We start from the raw sequence: 15,693 nt of genomic DNA on the forward strand, positions 1-15,693 counted from the left end.
ATTGCAGAGTGGAAATGAGAGTGGATCACGATGGATTTTGTTGTTGGGCTTCCACGGACTCAGCAGAAGTTTGATGCAGTTTGGGTGATTGTGGACCGGCTGGCCAAGTCAACTCATTTCATTCCTGTGATGACTACCTATTCTTTTGAGCAGCTAGCTCGAGTGTATATCCACGAGATCGTCAGGCTTTATGGCATACCGGTATCTATCATTTCTGACCGGGGTACGCAGTTTACATCACGGTTTTGGAGGGCCGTACAGCATGAGTTGGGCACTCAAGTGGAGTTGAGAACAATATTTCACCCTCAGACGGATAGACAGTCCGAGCGCACTATTCAGATATTAGTGGATATGCTCTGTACGTGTGTGATGGAGTTTGGGGGTTTGTGGGATCATTTCTTGCCACTAGTAGAGTTTTCCTACAACAACAATTATCAGTCGAGTATCTAGATGGCACCGTATGAGGATCCGTATGGTAGGCGGTATAGGTCTCCAGTGGGTTGGTTCGAGCCGGGCGAGGCTAGATTATTGGGTACAGACTTATTTCAGGATGTGCTGGAGAAGGTTAGGGTGATTCATGAAAGACTACATACAACCCAGTCCAGACAGAAGATTTATGCGAATCAGAAGGTTCGCGATGTTGCATTCATGGTTTGGGAGCGGGTCTTGCTCTGGGTGTCACCCATGAAGGGTGTTATGAGGTTCGGGAAGAAGGGCAAGCCGAGCCTGAGGTTTATCAGTCCATTTGAGGTATTGGGATGTGTTGGGAAGGTTTTTTATGAGCTTGCCTTGCCTCCCGGTCTAGCAAGAGTTCATCTAGTATTCCATGTTTCTATGCTCCGGAAGTATCACGGCGATCCGTCTCACGTGTTGGATTTTAGCTCAGTCTAGTTGGACAAGGATTTATATTATGTTGAGGAGCCATTGGCGATCTTAGATAGGCAGGTTCGAAAACTGAGGTCAAAGAATATTGCTTCTTTGAAGGTTCAGTGGAGGGGTCAGCTAGTCGAGGAGGCGACTTGGGAGACCGATCGCGATATGCGCAGCCATTATCCTCATCTTTTCACCACTTCAAGTATGTCTCTTTGCTCATTCGAGGACAAATGATTATTTTAAAAGGAGGGATGTAACAACCCGATAGGTCGTTTTGCATGTATTATCCTCTATCCCCTATTTACTATTTTTCCCGTATCTATTTCTGCTTATGTGACTTACCGGGAGGTCTTATTTTTGGTTTCGGAGAGTTTTGGGACACTTAGCCCCTAAAATGGAAGCTAAGTCTCATGATTTTTGACCGTCATCAGAATTGTGTGAAGATGACTCTGGAATGGAGTTCCGTCAGTTCTGTTAGCTCCGTTGGGTGATTTTGGACTTAGGAGCGTGTCCGGACTATGAATTTGAGGTCTGTAGCAAATGTAGGCTTGGAAATGGCAAAAGTCAAATTTTAGGAAGTTTGACTGGGGGGTTGACTTTTTGATATCGGGGTCGAATTCTGATTCCAGAAGTTGGAATAGGTCCTTAATGTTGGATATGACTTCTATGCAAAATTTGAGTCCAATCGGACGTTGTTTGGTATGTTTCGGCATCGTTTGTGGAATTTGAAAGTTTAGGAGTTCTTTAGGCTTAAATCTGAGTGTAATTGGTGTTTTAATTTTGTTTTGAGTAATTCGAAGGTTCGACTAAGTTCGCATGGGGTTATATGACTTGTTGGTATGTTTGGTTGAGGTCCCAGGGGGCCTCGGGAGTGTTTCAGATGCACATCGGAAGGAAATTTGGACTTAGGCATTGCTGGTTTTTTTCTGGTGTTCTGGTGTTTCACACCTACGGTGGGAGCCCGCAGGTGCTGCCTCATAGAAGCGAAGAAGAGGACACAAATGCGGGCAAGGCTGAGTTGGACTGGAAGTGTAGGTGCGAGGTTAGGAGCACATCTGCAAAACCGCAGATGCGGAAGGGGAGGCGCAGATGCAGAAGAAGGCCTGAGTGGGAAGGATCGCAGAAGCGGGCAAGGCCTGCGGGTGTGCACTTACAAGTGCGAATGAGTGACCACAGACGCGGAGTCTAGGAGCTTAAGTATAATCCGCACCTGCGATGGAATTTTCGGAGGTGCGGCATCACAGATGCGATAGAATGTCCACAGGTGCGGAAGAACTAGGCAGAAAATGTAACTTTGAGGGTTTGATTCCCATTTTGATTTTGGGATTTTAAGAGCTCGGTGTGAGGTAAGTTTTCAAGTTTTCTTCAAGAATATTGTTGGGGTAAGTGATTCTAACTTGGGTTGGACAATATTTCATTAATCTATTGCTATTTGCATCATCTAATTAGGGATTTAAGTTGTAAATTTGGGGGAAAATGGTATAAACGTCATAGGCTAAAATTTCGAGTTTTGGAAGGTGATTTGAGGTTGGATTCGAGTAATTATTGTATGGTTGGACTCGTGAGTGGATGGGTTAACATATTTTTTTAACTTTTGTCGGATTTCTAGACGTGGTCCCAGGGGCCGGTTTAAGCCTATTTCGGATTTTGACTTATTATTTCGTGTTTCTCTTGTGGATTTGATTCTTTTAGCCTACATTAATTATATCGCACTGCTTGTGGCTAGATTCGAGGCATTTGGAGATTGATTCGAGAGGCAAGGGCATTGTGGAGTAGGATTTCTACGCGGTTGAGGTAAGTACCAGTCTTAAATCTGGTTTTGTGGGTATGAAACCCCGAGAATTGGTATAATGTGATTATTTGGAAGTGACGCACATGCTAGGTGATGGGCGTGTAAGCGTGCACCGGAAGGGATTGTGACTTGATCCTTCCCGTGAGACTGTAAAGTCGAATAACAATTGTTATTACTTGGTTTTCCTAGTCTTTTAGTAGTTAACTGCCTTTCATGTTAGAAACCATGCTTAGGCCATATGATATCACTGTTGGGACCCGCAACGATCGTATACTTGTTGAATTGACTGCTAATGAAAGGAGCCACTCCGGAGTCTGCACACCCCCAGTGAGCGCAGGTACCTATTGAGAGTGCATATTGGTGGCTGAGAGCCGAGAGTATGAGCTGTTGAGATTAGTTGAGTGACTGCTTCCTTGAGAGGCTGTACTTGCTTTTATTTATTATTGCACTTAGTTGTTATCTGTTGTTGTTGTAAAATTTATGGAAGATTGATATCTGTTTTACTTGAGCTCGAACTGATTTGACTTATACTACCGGATTTGAAAGCATGTTCACCTTTCACTGAAAACTTTTGAAATGATGTGTATTTGTTTTATAGCTCGTCACTGCTTCTCAGTTCCTTATTTAATTTTGTTACTTGCTGAGTTGGTTGTACTCATGCTACACCCTGCACTTCATGTGCAGATCCAGGAGTGTACGGTTCTTACAGTCGCTGAGTTCGTGCGAGAGCTGATTATCGGAGACTTACGAGGTAGCTGCTGGCGTCCGCAGTCCTTATTTCTCCTTTCTTATTATCTTTTCTCTCTTGTATTGGTATTTGGCACAGACTGTAGTAGACTCTGTTTCTAGATTGGTTGTTAGATGCCCATGACTTAGTGACACCCCGATGTCAAGCTATCATTCCACACTGGTATTTTGGGTTTTACCCTATTATTATGTAAACCTTCAGTTAGTTTAATTGCGTTAGCTCTCTTCAGTTATATATTGAAAGCATATTGAGAATGTCGGCTTTCCTAATTCCACGATAGGCGCCATCGCGACTGGTTAGGTATTTGGGCCGTGACACATATCCGCAGATGCGGATGCGCATCTGCGCATGGGAAACCGCATATGCGAAAATGGGCTGGAAACTCTAGATTGCAGAAGCGATGGGAGATCCGCAGAAGCGGGACCACAAATGCGGTCAAGTAATCTGCATAAGCAGAAACTGGACAGAACATAAAGGATCGAACTTGGTCATTTCTTCATTTTCATTTGGGATTTTTGGTGCTCGGTTCTTGGGCGATTTTGAGGAGTTTTCATAAAGAAACACAAGATAAGTGATTCCCACTTATTATAGGTTAAATACATGGTTTGTATTAGGATTTAAACATGGAAATAAGTAGAAATTGTGAGAATTTTGGTAGAAAACCTAGAATTTGGTATTTTTGGATTTTGACCACGAAATCGGACATGGAATTTGGAATAAATTATATATTTGAGTTCGTGGTGTCATAGGTAAAGTTTATCTTCGAAAATTTTCGGAATTCGGGCATGTGGGCCCGAGGGTATTTTTTATCGACTTTTCAACCGGAGTTGGGAATTGTTGTAAATTGAATTATAATGAGTATTAGAGTATATATTTATGGGTTTGCACATTTATTGACTAGTTTTGGAGTGATGGGCATCGGTTTGAGTTGTTGGAAGGGCTTGTGTCACGACCCAAAACCTAACCCGTCGTGATGGCGCCTATCGCGATACTAGGCAAGCCGACCTTTTCAAAACACTTTTAAAATTTAATAGAAATGAATTAAAACATTTAAAATAAGAGGAGTCTTTCATAAAAATGGGGGTACAACCCAAATAAAACATAAGTGCGAAAAAATAGCCCGACATCGGGGTGTCACTGAATCATGAGCATCTAGATATCCAGTCTAATACAAATACTGTCTGAGTATCAATACTTCACAGACAGGCCCTTAGCCTCACTCAGTTATCAACTTCTGTAGTCTCTCGGAAATCACAAAGATCGGCCCAAACAAAGATAACATAGTGTATCAAAGAAATCAAGAAGAGGCTGAGATATGATACGCAAGTAAAACCATGACTGAGTACAATACAATAATTAGCAAGTAATTCAAAAAGTACGCAACCTCTGTGTGTCCCAACAGTACCATCACATAGCCTAAGCATGATTTCTAACATGATTTGCAGTTAAATTTCTATAACACAGGGAGAGCATATAGCTAGCAATAAGTTATTCAACATTACAGTTTCACGGAATAGATCAAGTCACAATTCCTACGGTGCATGCCCACACGCCCGTCACCTAGCATGTGTGTCACATACAAAATAGTCACGTAATCCAATAATCCAGGGTTTCATACCCTCAGGACAAGATTTAAAATTGTTACTTACCTCAAACCACGCAAAATCCTATTCTGCAATGCCTTTCCCCCTCGAATCCATCTCCAAATGTCCGGAATCTAGCCACAAGCAGTACGAGATAATTAATATAGGCTATATGAATCAATTCTACAATAAAAATACGAAATTACAAGCCAAAATCCGAAATTTGTCAAAAGCCGCCCTGGGCCCACGTCTCGAAATCTGACAAAAGTCACAAAATACGAACACCCATCCACTCACGAGTCCAACCATACAAGAATTTCTCGAATCCAACCTCAAATCACCTTCCAAAACTCAAAATTCTAGCCTATGAATTTTCTACCATTTCCTCCCAAATTTACAACTCAAATCCTTAATTAGATGATGAAAATAGCAATAGATTCACGAAATATAGTCCAATACGAGTTAGAATCACTTACCTCAACAATCTTCTTGAAGAAACCTCAAAACGTTGCCTCACACCGAGCTCTCAAAGTCCTAAAATCGAAATGGAAATCAAACCCTCGAAATCCCATTTTCTGTCAGTTCTTCCGCATTTGCGGACCTACTATCGCACATACGACGCCACACCTGCGGAAATTCCATCGCAGGTGAGGATTTCACTTAAAAATCTTGACCTCGCTCATGCGCCCAGCTGCCCGTATCTGCGACCCTCGCAGGTGAGGGAAACTCTTTGCACTTGTGGCTCCGGCCCAGATCCTTCTTGGCCTCATATGCATCTTCTTCTTCGCTTCTGCGTACTCGCACCTACGGTTCCCACTCCGCAGGTGCAGTTACACCAGTAGCAACAGTTTCAGCTGCATTTCCTTAACTCCCTACAGGCCGTTAACAACCCGAAATCACCCCGAGTCCCTTGAGACCTCAACCAAACATGCCAACAGGTCCTATAACCCGATAAAAACTTAGTCAAACATTTGAATCACTCCAATCAACATCATAACACCAAATTACACCTGGATTCAAGCCTAAAGAACTTCTAAACTTCCGAATTCCACAAACGACGCTGAAACCTACCAAACCACGTCCGATTGACCTCACGTTTTACACACAAGTCAAAAATGACACTAACTTACTCCAACTTCCGAAAATCCATTCCCACCCCGATATAAAAATTCCCACTGCCGGCCAAAGTCGTCGAAATTCCAACTTTCGCCAATTCAAGCCTAATTCTACTATGGACCTCCAAATCATATTGTGGATGTGCTCTTTAGTCCAAAATCACCTAACAGAGCTAACAGAACAATCAAAATTCAAATCCGAGGTTGTTTACACACAAGTTGACATATGTTCGACTTTTTCCAACTTAAGCTTCCAATTAAGAGACTAAGTATCTCAATTCACTCTGAAACCACTCCGGACGCGAACCAACCAACCCGGTACGACATAATACAGTTGGAAAGCACAAAAGAAGAAGAAATGGGGGAAACAAGGCTATAACTCTCGAAACGACCAGCCGGGTTGTTACATCATCCCCCTCTTAAACAAACGTTCGTCCTCGAACGAGTCTAGAAATATACCTGGAGTCTCAAATAAGTGTGGATATCTACTCTGCATCTCCCGCTTGGTCTCCCAAGTGACCTCCTCTATAGGCTAACCTCTCCACTGCACCTTCACTGAAGCTATATACTTTGACCTCAACTTCCAAACCTGCCGCTCCAAAATGGCCACCGGCTCCACATCATAAGTCATATCACCATCCAAATGAACTGTGCTGAAATCCAAAACATGGGACGGATCGCCGATATACTTCCGGATCATAGCAACATGAAATACTAGATGCACACTCGACAAGCTAGGTGGCAAGGCAAGCTTGTAAGACACCTGCCTTATCCTCTGAAGTACCTCAAAAGGCCCAATGAACCGGGGGTTCAACTTGCCCCTCTTCCCAAACCTCATAACACCCTTCATGGGTAATACCTTCAGCAGAACCTTTTCCCCGACCATGAAAGATACATAACGGACCTTCCTATTAGCATAGATCTTCTACCGAGACTGCGCCGTGCGAAGTCACTCCTGAATAGATTTCACCTTGTCTAATGCATCCTGGACAAGTCTGTACCCAAGAGCCTAGCCTCACCCAGGTCAAACCATCCCACTGGAGATCTACACCGCCTCCCCTATAAATCGTTGTACGAAGGCATCTTAATGCTCGACTGATAACTATTGTTATATGCAAACTCCGCGAGCGACAAAAACTGGTCCCATGAGCTCCCCAAATCAATGACACAGGCGCATAACATGTCCTCCAATATCTGGATAGTGCGCTCAGACTGTCCGTCCGTCTGAGGGTGAAAGGTTGTGCTCAACTCAACCTGAATTCCCAACTCTTGCTGCACGGCTCTCTAAAACTGCGATGTAAACTGTGTGCCTCTATCTGAAATGATGGAAACCGGGACACCATGAAGGCGAACAATCTCTCGGATGTAAATCTTAGCTAACCGCTCTAAAGGATAAGTAGTACCAACTGGAATGAAGTGCGCGAACTTGGTCAGCCGATCCATAATCACCCAAATAACATCGAACTTCCTCGAAGTCAGTAGGAGCCCAACTACGAAATCCATGGTGATTCGCTCCCACTTCCACTCTGGGATCTCTAACCTCTAAAGCAAGCCACCCTGTCTCTGATGCTCATACTTAACCTGCTGATAGTTGAGACACCGATCCACAAACCCAACTATATCCTTCTTCATCCTCATCCACTAATAGTGCTGTCTCAAATCCTGGTACATAATTGCGACACCCGGATGAATGGAATACCGCAAGTTGTGGGCCTCCTCAAGAATCTACTCCCGAAGCCCATCCATATTGGGCACATATATCCGGCCCTGCATCCTCAGCATGCCATCATCACCAATAGTCACATATCTAGAATCACCTCGTCGAACCCTATTTTGGAGGACGAGTAGATGGGGGTCATCATACTGACTCTCCCTGATACGATCATAAAGAGAAGACCTAGAGACCACACAAGCCAATACCCGACTCGGAACTAAAATATCCAATCTGACAAGCTGGCCAGCTAAGGCCTGAACATCCAATGCCAAGGGTCTCTCTGCTGCTGGAAGATACACTAAACTCCCCAAACACTCCACCCGGCGACTTAAGGCATCGGCCACCACATTGACCTTTTTCGGGATGGTACAAAATGGTGATATCATAGTCCTTAAGAAGCTCCAACCACCTCCATTGACACAAGTTAAGATACTTATGCTTGAACAGATGCTGTAAACTCCGATAATTAGTGTAAATCTCATAATGAACCCCGTAAAAATAGTGCCACCAAATCTTCAAGGCGTGAACAATAGCTGCTAACTCAAGGTCATGGACAAGATAGTTCTTCTCATAAGGCATCAACTGACGTGAAGCATAAGCAATCACTCTACCCTCCTGCATCAGAACACACCCAATACCGATCCACAAGGCATCATAATACATTGTGTAGGAACCAGAAGCTGATGGCAGAACTAGAATTGGAGTCGACCATGAGTCTTCAATTTCTGGAAGCTCTCCTCGCCCTCATTTGACTACCTGAAAGGAGAACCCTTTTGGGTCAATTTGGTCAAGCGATATGCAACATATGAGAAACCCTCCACAAAACGACGATAATAGCATGCCAAACTAAGAAAGCTCCTAATCTCCATGGCTGAGGACGGTTTGGGATAACTTTACACTACCTCTATCTTCTTTGGATCCACCTGAATACCCTCGCTGGACACCACGTGCCCCAAGAACGCCACTAAACCGAGCCAAAACTCACACTTGGAGAACTTTGCATAAAGCTTCTCCTCCCTCAATCGCTGTAACACAATCCTCGGATGCTGAGCATGATCCTCCTGGCTACGAGAGTACACCAGGATGTTATCAATGAATACAATAAAGAACAAGTCCAAATAAGGATAAAACACACTGTTCATCAGATGCATGATCATTGCAGGGGCGTTGGTCAGCCCAAATGACATCACAAGGAACTCGTAATGGTCATATCGAATCCTGAAAGTTGTCTTAAGAATATCTTAGTCTGGAATCTTCAACTGGTGATACCCTGACCTCAAATCAATCTTGGAGAATACCATCGCTCCCTGAAGGCGGTCAAACAAATCATCAATACGCGGTAAAGGATACTTGTTCTTGATTGTGACCTTATTCAACTGTCTGTAATCAATGCACATTCTCATAGTACCATCCTTCTTCTTCACAAATAGAACTGGTGCAACCCAAGGTGACACGCTAGATCGAAAAAACCCCTTATCAAGGAGTTCCTGAAGCTGCTCCTTCAACTTCTTCAACTCAGCCGTTGCCATACGGTACGGTGGAATAGAAATGGGATGAGTGCCGGGCACTAAATCAATACCGAAATCAATATCGAAAAATCTCGCACCATCGGAACAGAATTAATAGCAGGGGCCTCTGCACTAACATCCCTCACAAAGGCCAGATAAGATAGATAACCTTTCTCAATCATCCGCTGAGCTTTCAAGTATGAAATCACTATACTGGGAACATAGTCTATGAAGCCGCTCCACTCAACCCTCGGCAACCCTGTCATTGCCAAAGTCATGGTCTTAGCATGACAATCTAGAACAACATGACATGGAGACAACCAATCCATACCCAAAAACACGTCAAATCGACCATACTAAGCAACGAGAGATCTACTTTGGTCTCCAGACTCCCAATAGTCACCCCACATGATCGATATACATGGTACACAATAATAGTATCGCTCACTGGAGTGGATACATGAACAGATGAAACTAGAGACTCACGGGGCATATCTAGAAAATGAGCAAAATACGATGATACATATGAATAAGTGGAACCAGGGTCAAATAATACAGAGGCATCTCTATGGAAAACTGAGACAATACCTGTAATCACAGCATCTGAAGCAATGACATATGGTCTGGCAGTGAGGGCATAGAAACAGGACTGGGCACCCCCTGATCTACCTCCCCCTCTAGGGCGACCCCTAGCTGATTGAGCCTCATCTCAAGCTGGCTGGACAGGTGGTAGAGCTGTTGGTGCTGGTGCTATCAGCTGAGTACTTTGTTGTGGAGTCCCACTCAACAACCTAGGGAAATCTCTCTTGATGTGAGCAAAATCTCCGCACTCAAAACAACCCATCCTCTAATGGAACTGCTGCTCCTGGTGCCCAGAAGAGCTACCCATGGAAACCTAAGCTGATGAGGCATGGTGAGAACTATGTGCTGGTAGTGCACTGAATGACGACTGGCCCTGCTGATGACTTTGTGACCCATGACCAAATGAAGCACCACGATGTGATGACCCAAAAGGTCATCTTATATTTTAGAACTCGAATCTGTGCTCTTAATCCTTTAAAATGTGGACAGGCTGACTAAGTCAGCGCATTTCATTCATTTGGCAGTTCCTATTCCTCGGAGTGGTTGGCAGAGATTTACATTTGTGAGATCGTTCGTCTTCACAGGGTGCATGTGTCTATCATTTCTGATCGAGGTACGTAATTCACCTCGCACTTCTGGAGGGCAGTACAACGTGAGTTGGTTACGCGAGTTGAGTTGAGCACAACATTCCATCCTCAGATGGACGAGCAATCTGAGTGCACTATTCAGATCTTGGAGGATATGCTCCGCGCATGTGTTATAGACTTTGGAGGATCGTGGGATCAATTCTTGCCCCTTGCAGAGTTCGCCTACAATAACAAATACCAGTCAAGCATTCAGATGTTCCCTATAAGGCATTATATGGTAGGCGGTGCCAGTCTCCAGTTGGGTAGTTCGAGCTAGGAGAGGCTCGGTTGTTGGGCACAAACTTAGTACATGATGCCTTGGATAAGGTCAAGATTATTTAGGATCGACTTCGCACAGCTCAGTCCGTAGAGTTTGTGATGTTGCATTCCTGGTCGGAGAGAGAGTGTTACTTCCGGTATCACCCATGAAGGGTGTAATGAGGTTCAGAAAGAAGGGCAAGTTAAGCCCTAGGTATATCGGACCTTTTGAGATTCTGGAGAGAGTGGGAGAGGTGGCTTACAGGCTTACGTTGCCACCTAGTTTAGCAGCTGTTCATCCGGTATTCTACATGTCCATGCTTTGTAAGTATCACGGCGATCCGTCCCATGTGTTAGATTTCAACTCTTGTCCAGTTGGACAAGGATTTGACTTACGAGGAGGAGCGGGTGGCTATTTTAGCCTAGCAAGTTTGCCAATTGAGATCAAAGAGTTACCCTTTAGTTCGAGTGTAGTGGAGAGGTCTACCTATTTAGGCAGCTACTTAGGAGTCCAAGTCCGATATGCGGAGTAGATATCCCCACCTTTTCACCAGCCTAGGTACTATTCTATTTCCGTTCGAGGACGAACGATTGTTTTATAGGTGGAGAATGTGATGACCCAAAAGGTTATCTTATGTTTTAGAACTCGAATTTGCGCTCTTAAGCCTTAAAATCTCATTTTTTACCCTCCTCGATTTGCGTTCACAGTCCGAGCATGTTTCCAGAAAGCTTTTATGTTGAAAATGGATGAAAATAAGAATTTATGCCTTAAAAGTTGATTTTAGTTGACTTCGGTCAACATTTTTGGTAAATGGGCCTAGATCCATATTTTGACGGTCCCGGTGGGTCCGTATCGAATTATGGGACCTGGGCGTATGCCCGGAATCGAATTCGGAGGTCCCTAGATCAAGTTATAAATTTTTGATGAAAATTAAAAGTATGAAAATTAATTATTTCTAAGAATTGATTGATGTTTGGCATTGTGAGTACCAGGTCCGTATTTTGGTTCCGGAGCCCGGTATAGGTTCATTATGATATTTAAGACTTTTCTGTGAAATTTGGTGAGAAACGGAGTTGATTTGACGTGATTCAGATGTCCATTTGAGAATATATGAATTTTAAAGTGTTCTTGAGAATTGTATTCGATTTGGTGCTAACTTCGTAGTTCTAGGTGTTATTATGGTAATTTGATCGCGCGAGAAAGTTCGTATGTTGTTTTTAGACTTTATGCATGTTTGGTTTGGAGCCTCGAGGGCTCGGGTGAGTTTCGGATAGGCCACGAGATGTTTTGGTCTTAGAAAATCTGGTATTTTGATTCAGTAGGTGTTCTGGAATGTCCTTCTTCGCATTTGCAAAGGTACTCTCGCGAACGCCAAGAGTAAACTGGGCAGCTGGAATTTTCTTCTTCACGAACGCGAAGGCTTGGTCGCGAACGCGAAGCGATGGGGGCGTTACCCTTCGCGAATGCGACCAGCCCCTCGCAAATGTGTAATGTTAGGCACACCTAGGGAAGATTTGATCATTCCTTCATCGCGAACGCGAAGGCCAGAGGGGTAGCCTACGCGAACGCGACAGTGCTCTCGCGAACGCGATGAACACTGTCGCCCAACACTTAACAGATTCCAAACACGGGATTTAGCCAAAAATTCATTTTTCTCAAAAACCAAACGCTGTGAGGCATTTTTTCAAGAGCCATTTCTTCCCCAAAGTCTTGAATTATCAACCTAAAATTTAGAGTTTTCATGGTAGAATTAGGGGTTAGGGTAGAAAACTAAGGATTTCGGAAGTTTGGGAATTTAGACCTCAATTTGAGGTCGGATTCCAAAACTAATTACATATTCGGGCTCGGGGGTGAATGGGTAAATGGATTTTGGTTCGAACCTCGAGTTTTGACCAAGCGGGCCCGGGGTCGATTCTTTTTCTACTTTTTGGAGGAAAATTTGGGAAATTTAATTTATGCAATGTAATTGATTTCTTTAGCAATATTTGATATTATTGAGTCATTTTTGAATAGATACGAGTGGTTTAGAGGTGAATTCTAAAGGAAAAGTTGTGATTGAGAATTAAGTGGCCTTCAGAGCAAGGTAAGGGTTGTGTCTAACCCTGACTTGAGGAAATTAGGAACCTTAGATTATTTGCTAAGTGAAATTCATGTGAGCGGCATATGTGTGAGGTGACGAGTACTTATGCGCCGCCAATTTACTTGTTTTTCCATGTTTCTTCCGTTATTTTCTTATATTGTCTCTTTCATATGCCCAATTGCTACATGTTTATACTAGCGTTGTTAAATTGATCGTCATTATCATGTTTATGAATTTTCTATTGGTAATCGAGTATTTATTTAAAAGTTGAGATTTATATTGTGGAACCAAATGTTGAAGTAAGGTTTGTGCTTGTTATTCTATCTCCCTGTTGTTATTTATGCATTACATTATGGTAAGGGAGAGTGTTAATGCATGAAGGGTGATGCTGTGCCATATTGTGAATGTTAATGCACGAAGGGTAATGTTGTGCCATATTGTGAGTGTTAATGCACGAAGGGTGATGTCGTGCCATATTGTGAGTGTTAATGCACGAAGGGTGATGCCGTGCCATATTATGAGTGTTAATGCATGAAGGGTGATGCTGTGCCATATTGTGAGTGTTAATGCACGAAGGGTGATGGCATGCCATATTGTGAGTGTTAATGCACGAAGGGTTATGCCGTGCCATATTGTGAATGTCAATGCAAGAAGGGTGATGATGTGCCATATTGTGAGTGTTAATGCACGAAGGGCGATGCTGTGCCATGATATGAGAGTTAATGCACGAAGGGTGATGCCATGTTGTTTCTATTGATTTTATGGTGAGATTGAGAGTGAAAGCACGAAGGGTGATACCGTGCATTGTTCCTTTACTATATTCACTATTCCTGTTGATTCATGGTATTTTGACTGTTGCGGTTATCATACCGTTATATTTATTTATCTCGTATTCCCCTAAGCATGTTCCCCTCCCGACATTTCCTGTTTAGTTCTTCATTTCTGCTATTTGTATATACACTGTTAAATTGTAAAGGTTGATTTATAGGTGCCTTGCCTTAGCCTCGTCACTACTTAGTCTAGGTTAGGCTCGACACTTAGCAGTACATGGGGTCGGTTGTACTAATACTGCACTCTGTACTTTCTGTGCAAATTATGGTACCAACTCGGGTTGATCACTTATAGAAAATTCTAGAATGCTCGTGAATTATGACTCCAGATCCGGGTGGTAGTAATTAATACAGTTTTATAATATTTCTCACTTATCATATTTCATCTTAGTTAATTATTGTTATTTACTGAATGAAAATAAGGAATTGGTTTAATGATTTTCTAACGTTGGCATGACTAGCAAGTGAAATATTAGGTGCCATCACGGTCCCGTCGGTGGGAAATTCCGGGTCGTGACAAACGATGGACTGGGCGATCCGTTTGAGAATGTCTGAAAGGATGACCCCTACCGTGGTGGAACTTCCCCCCAAAAGGGACACCGCTAAATCCACCCTGTCCACGAGGCCTCTTAGCCTCCCTCTCAACCCGCTCCTAGTTGCGAACTATCTCAATCTGACGAGCAATGTCGACAACCTTATCGAAAGTAGCGCCAGACACTCTCTCTTTAGTCATAAGCAATCGTAGTACCTAAAATGTAAGGCCAATTATGAACCTCCTGATCCTCTCCCTGTCTATGGGAACCAACCAGATAGCATGACGAGCCAATTCCGAGAATCGCATCTCATACTGCATCACAAACATATCACCCTGACGAAGCTACTCAAACTACTTGTGCAGCTCCTCTCTACGGTACCGAGGCACAAACTTCTCCAGGAATAGACCGGAGACTTGCTGCCATATAAGGGGTGCTGCGCCGACCGGCCTACACCTCTCGTAGTCCTCCCACCAACTGAAGGCAGCCCCAAAGAACTGAAAGGTAGTGAATGAGACCCCATTGGTATCCAAAATACATGTTGTACGGAGTATCCTCTAACACCTATCCAAGAAGCCCTGCGCATCTTCTCCCTCGGTACCACTGAAAGATGGAGGTTGGAGTCTCCCAAACCTCTCCAATCGATGCTGCTTATTATCAGGCATGACAGGTACCACATAGTCCTGAGCAGCTGCAACCGGCTGGGCTGGTGGTGCCCCCGGTGTCTAGAATCCCTATACCACCTGCTCTGGTGTGCGGGCGGCGGGAGTCTGAGCACCTCCCCCAGCCTGAGAAGTGGCTGCTGCAGCCGAAACAGAGACCGCCTAAGCAAGACTGGTACACATGGTCAGAATCTGAGCTAAGGCCTCCTGAAGGCCTGGAATCACCATGAGCACAGGTGGTGCCTGAGCTGGTCCCACCGACTCATCCACAACTGGAGCCTGCTCCTGAATTGGGGCAACGGGTGGATCTGCAGGTATTGTCCTAGCTGCGGTACGAGCTGCCCCTCTACCCCTACCGCGGCCTACCGTGACCTCGGCCTCTCACGGCCCTGACTAGTGGTACTGGTGGTTCTCCATCCTTCCCCATAGTACGCGTTCTCACCATCTGTGAGAGAATTTAAATAACAGAGATTTAGTTACCAGAATCAAAAGATTCGCACGACAAGAATTCAAGAATGTGAAGTTTCCTAAGGGTTCAACAACCTCTCGAAGATAAGTACAGACGTCTCCGTACCGATCCGCAAGACTCTACTAAACCTACTCATGACTCGTGAGACCTATGTAACCTTCGCTCTGATACCAACTTGTCATGACCCACAACCTAACCTGTCGTGATGGCGCCTATCGTAGTACTAGGCAAGCCGACCTTTTCAAAAATTTAATAGAAATGAATTAATACATTTAAAATAAGAGGAGTCTTTCATAAAAATAGCGGTACAACCCAAATA

This window comes from Nicotiana tomentosiformis, chromosome 2, assembly GCF_000390325.3.
Source record: "Nicotiana tomentosiformis chromosome 2, ASM39032v3, whole genome shotgun sequence".
NCBI lineage: Eukaryota > Viridiplantae > Streptophyta > Magnoliopsida > Solanales > Solanaceae > Nicotiana > Nicotiana tomentosiformis.